Below are 5,615 nucleotides of genomic sequence, written 5' to 3'. Positions count from 1 at the left end.
ATAAAGAGTAACCTGATAGCTTTATGACTTGAACCTATATAGAGATCACTCAAATCCCACGAGTAATTTATTCTACTTTTTTTTTTAGCTGACCAAGTAGTAATTTTCATAGATTATTCTCTAACATTGTCATGCCCCAGGGTCTAATAGAAGAATTAAAACCCAATCCTAATTATCTCATCCTTAATACTTAACATATGAGAGCTGAAAGATATACAAAATAATAATTCATATTTTCTCCAAAATAATCATTTACAACATTTCATAATACATGTAAAACATCAAAATACATAAATGAATACTTGACTATCAAAAGAATAACTTTACCTAGCTCTCGACGGACTCCAACTTTATCATCTTCTACTCAGTTGAACTTTTTCCTTTTTCTTGATATGATTCATAGAGTAAACAATTACTTGCTCAGTAGGATATCCCAAGTCCTATCAAGGAAATCAAAATCCACATGTGCATTCATATAAATAAACAATTTCACAAATTTTTTAAAAAATAATTTTAAAATTAATAGAGGATAACTCTATCATTCATGAAATATTAAGATTAAGTTCATTTGTACTTATATGTTTAACTTTATCAGAAGGGTGTCATATACATTTCTTAAATATAGACATGTATTAGAACATAAGCTTAAACATAACTTGAGTATCACTTGAACTTGCTTATTAACATAAAAAACATTATCTTCACCTTAAACATAACTTAACTTTGGACATAAGGTTAATATTAATTTTTTTAATAAATTGGTAATGCATCATATGAAATGTGATATGCATATGTCCTAATGCTTGCTTATAACTTCACTTCCACTTATACATCTCTTGATTAGTCCACACCTGTACAAGATAGGTGGAGTTGTATTAGCACAATTTCCCTTATAATTCCACTTCTACATATAACTCCCTTAATCATCTCACACGTATAAAAGGTAGACGGAGGAACAAATATAGAGATATATACATGCAAGGGCCCTTGTAATATTACTTGTAGTGCACTTGAACATCTCTCACATTAGAACTTTAGTCATATGAATACGATATGAACATGAAGATATTAACTTGTCTAACACATGCATATAATATTTAACATGTATATGAGCATACATGAATTGCCATATGTACGATATTTCGAGAGAAAACACGTGAAATTTATGAACATACTCAACATTTTACCAATATTAAAATTATTCATAGGGGACATTTAAAATATTATTTTAAAGTAAATGATGAATTGAAGCCAATACAAAATAAGTCACAAACATCACAATATACCAAAAATTTTACACAAACTAAATCAACCAGTGAGAATTTGCTTGCATACTATTAAAATACTCAAAATGGAATACTCTACAATATACTAAAATCTACATGGTGAAAATTTTCTTAAACTTAAGAAAATCACATTTCATTTCAAATCCACTCATACAAACATTGAAATTAAAATACAAAATAAGGTATTATATCTACCTCGAGCATAACATTTTTCTTAATAGGCCCAATGAATGAATTTGACACCACGACCTTTGTAATTTATCCCTTTTCTTTCTCTTCTTCCCTCCCTCTCTTCCTTCTTCGGCAATTGAGACTGAAGTGACTATATATATAATTTTTTTATACAACACCATGACACTCCCTTTCCTAGTGTCGTAGCTCTCCCTCAAATATTTCAAATGCTTTAAGAAAGAGAATACATCACTGCAGTGTCCTCACAAGTGGCGTAGTGCTTCCTAAAATATCTAGAGAGTAACACCATAATGCCACCATACACAGCACCACTACGCCCCCTCAGCTAAACTTTCCCCCAAACAGAGAGGGCAGTGCCATAACACCATGACATACAATACTTTAGTGCTCCCAAGAGGCCCTCTGCACTTGACTATTCTACTCTTTTTAAATTAAATTTTCTACAATTTTATACTTTAATAAGCACTTATTAACTTAAATTTTCAAAAACACTTAAAACATACAAGGGAAAACAAGAACTTCTTACCAAGTTTGAGTTGGGATGGCTTGTTTATGTTAGTAGGAGTTATTATATTCTTCCCTCCTAATAGAAAATATCATCCTTGGCATCTAAACAAGAAAGTACTTAGAACAAGTTTGGATATAAGTGTCTCATTTTTGCTTCTTTCTCCTAGGTTGACTCTCATTCTAACCTACATTTTCATTGGATTTTAACTATATAAATTTGTTTACTTCTTAGTTGCTTTACATCATAGGCCAAAATGTGTTCAAGTTCTTCCCTAAAGGTTAACTTGGGTTGTACTTCAACTTCAATGTTAGGGGCTCTATGCTCTAGATCAAAAACTCACTTCCTTAGAATTGATACATGAAATATATTATGAATATCTAACAAATATATAATCAAGAAATAATAGTTTGTAAGCAAATTTCTAACTCATTCAAGCACTTTAAAATCTTCAAAATGATCGATATATCTTGGACTAAACTTGCTTTATTTACCAAACCTGCTTACTCCTTTTATTGGAAAACCTTTAAAAATATGAAATCACCAACCCAAAACTCCACAGCTTTATGTAGGGGTGTAAGTGAGGCAAGTCGGCTCGAGCTCGACTCGTTAATGAGCTCATGAGCTGAGCTTATAGAGCCATGAGCTCGAGCTCGAGCTCAAACTTGAGCTCACTTGTTAAACGAGCTCGAATTTGAGGTTGATAAGGTACTGCTCGTGAGCTTGCGAGCTTGCTAAATTAATTAAAAAAAATAAAGATGAAAAATAATCTTATTTATTAATTTATGTAAATCAAAAGTAAATTTAGTATTTTTATGAGATTATCTATATTTAAAAGATTTGAAATGTAGTTAAAAAAAAATACTTTAATGCAATTATTATATATATGCTGCTTTTCACCCAAAATATTTTTTTCCCAAAAATGTTTTTAAGGCGGCACTTCTAAAAAGTAACATAAAAAGCTAAAAAGCTTGCTCACGCTATATCTACACATGCTACTGTACTTCTTCTACGCATCCATGCTAGCTTGTCTAGACTGTATTGTCACTTCCAAAAAAAAACCTCCATTTTTCTTCTTCTTCTCCAATGGGATGATCACTAGCACGCTGAGCTTCTTTAACACTCTAACTCTCCCACAATGATTTCGCCAATTCGTCTGTTTATCTTTTGTGCTTTCTGAGTGGACTCCAACAAGCTCGAGTCAAGCTTTCGAGCCAAGGTGTTAAATGATGAGTTGAGTTTGAGTTAGCTTTCTTGGCTTGATTCAAGCTCAAGCTTGAGTTTGAGCCAATTTTCTGATTGACGAGCCGAGCTCTATAAGGCCACTACTTGACTCATTTACACCCTTAGCTCCATGCTTCATACTATAGTACTTCTACTTATCCTGAGTTGCTTCCAACATTTTTCTAATCAATCTAATTTTATCTATAACACTATCCACAAGCTCAAAACACATCAACATTTTTCTCCTACTTATGTCCAAGATAATAACATTCTACATCATTTATTACATAAAGCTTCATATGAGGCCATTCTAATGTTATTCTAAAATTTATCATTGTAAGCAAATTCAATTAAAGGCACATGATCCTCCTAGCTTCCTCCAAAGTAAATTGCACATAACCTTTACCGATATTATAATATCTAAATAACCCTCTCAAATTGTTCATCTATTTAGGGATGAAAAGATGTACTGATATTTAACATGGTCCCCAAACCTTCATGAATTCCTATTCATAACTTGAAAGTAAACTGACCATAACGATCAAAGATAATTACTTTATTTACTTCGTGTAGCATGGTAATCTTCTTTACACATAATTATGACAGCTTCTCTATATAGTATGTTTTTCCTTATATGAAGTAAATGGGATGACTATCCAATGTATACACTATCACCCATACAATATCATGTACTTATCAAGATCTGGGAAGACCCATAGTGATTGCCTCCCATTCACTATTGTCATAATAATCCATTGGGTCTATGGTGTTTAGCTCTCGCAAATGTCAAGTTTAACATTTGGAGATAAACTCTTATGCATCCCATTTCATTACAGACCACAAGAATATTAGTTTTAAGTCATGATATGTATTTCTGCTACCAAGATGAATTGTATACCCAAAATAATGGGTTTCATGAAGAATTCCATTGCTAATTCACCATTATCTGGAATCCATAACATGGTGTTACACAAAACTGCACCATGATCCTTTAATTGCATTTTAGGCCTTCTTTTAGAATGAAGATGGTCAATCAACTTTACATATTTATCATCTTTCTTCCAAGCTTCCTTAATTTGGTCTTATAATGAAGGTTGAATAATCACCTAAGCAATGGCTCTTATAGGCACATCAGAGGAATGTACTACTTTTAGCTCCAATATTTCCATCTGTCAGATTAGAGCCTGCACAAAAGTGATCAGATTGGATGCCACTCCCATTGAATTTGTGCTCATAGTATCAATAATTATATTCATTTTATTAGGCTGATAAATGATATCAAGGTCATAATCTTTAATAAATTCCAATCATCTCCTCCATCTCAGATTTAATTCCTTATGCTTGATAATATATTTCAGGCTTTAAAGGTCAGTATAAGTCTCACATTTTTCTCTATATAAATAATGCCTTTAGATCTTCAAGGAAAATACAATCACTGCCATCCCCAAATCATTAGTAAAATAGTTCTTCTCATCGGCTTTAGTTGGTTAGAGGCATATGTGATCACCTGCCTATTATGCTACAACACGCACCCAAAGCCTTTCAAAGAAGAGTTATTGGATACTTAAAATTCTTCTATACCTAATGGAATAGTCAACACAAGAGATGACAATAGACACTCTTTCAACTAGTGTCAATTACTTTCTTACTCCACTATGTGGGATAAATAAGCATCACGCAGATTCAGTGTTCTCCTATTTTGTAATTAAATACTAAATTGAGAAAAGAGTATTGTCTCAAAAGATTGTGGTAATATTCTACAATGGATTCAATATCAAAATAGGGTTTTAGAAAGTAATATTTCTATAATCAAATACAATTCTAAGAATAACATATTGTCTCAGAAGATGAATATGAAATTCTATAAAAAGCGTTTAAAAAGAAAAATGAGTTTTAAAAAAATTAGTCATTCTTATAATCAGAGATATAATGGAGAATAATATATCACCTTGAAAGATGAACATAATATATTTCAAGACATTCAAAAATAGGAATGAATTTTATAAAATTCATAAGTTTTAAGATCAAATTTAATGAAGAGAATATTATATTATATTGGGAGATAATAATGATATTCTATAAGAATTTTTTTAAAATAGAAATGGGTTTGAAAGGAAAATCTATATTTTAAGATATTTTCCCCCTATTTTATAGGAATAACATAGGGTTTATTTTAATCTAGAGTTCTTAATTCCATATAAGGGCAATCCCCTATAGCTAATTACATTTTAGGAGGGGTGCTCCTAGGAAAACTCTCGATTAATGTTGTGATTCCATACCCTATGATTATAAGGTAGAAGACAATGAAAGGAATAAAGATTTTATAAGGAGAAAGCTCAATATTGAACAGTTCTTAGCAAGTCAAAGGAGAAAAAATAAGAGTTGTTAGATTATGAGGAGCTCAGAGC

Source organism: Dendrobium catenatum, unplaced genomic scaffold (genome assembly GCF_001605985.2).
Source record: "Dendrobium catenatum unplaced genomic scaffold, ASM160598v2 fragScaff_scaffold_621, whole genome shotgun sequence".
Classification (NCBI taxonomy): domain Eukaryota; kingdom Viridiplantae; phylum Streptophyta; class Magnoliopsida; order Asparagales; family Orchidaceae; genus Dendrobium; species Dendrobium catenatum.
Note: the sequence above shows the minus strand (reverse complement) of the source record.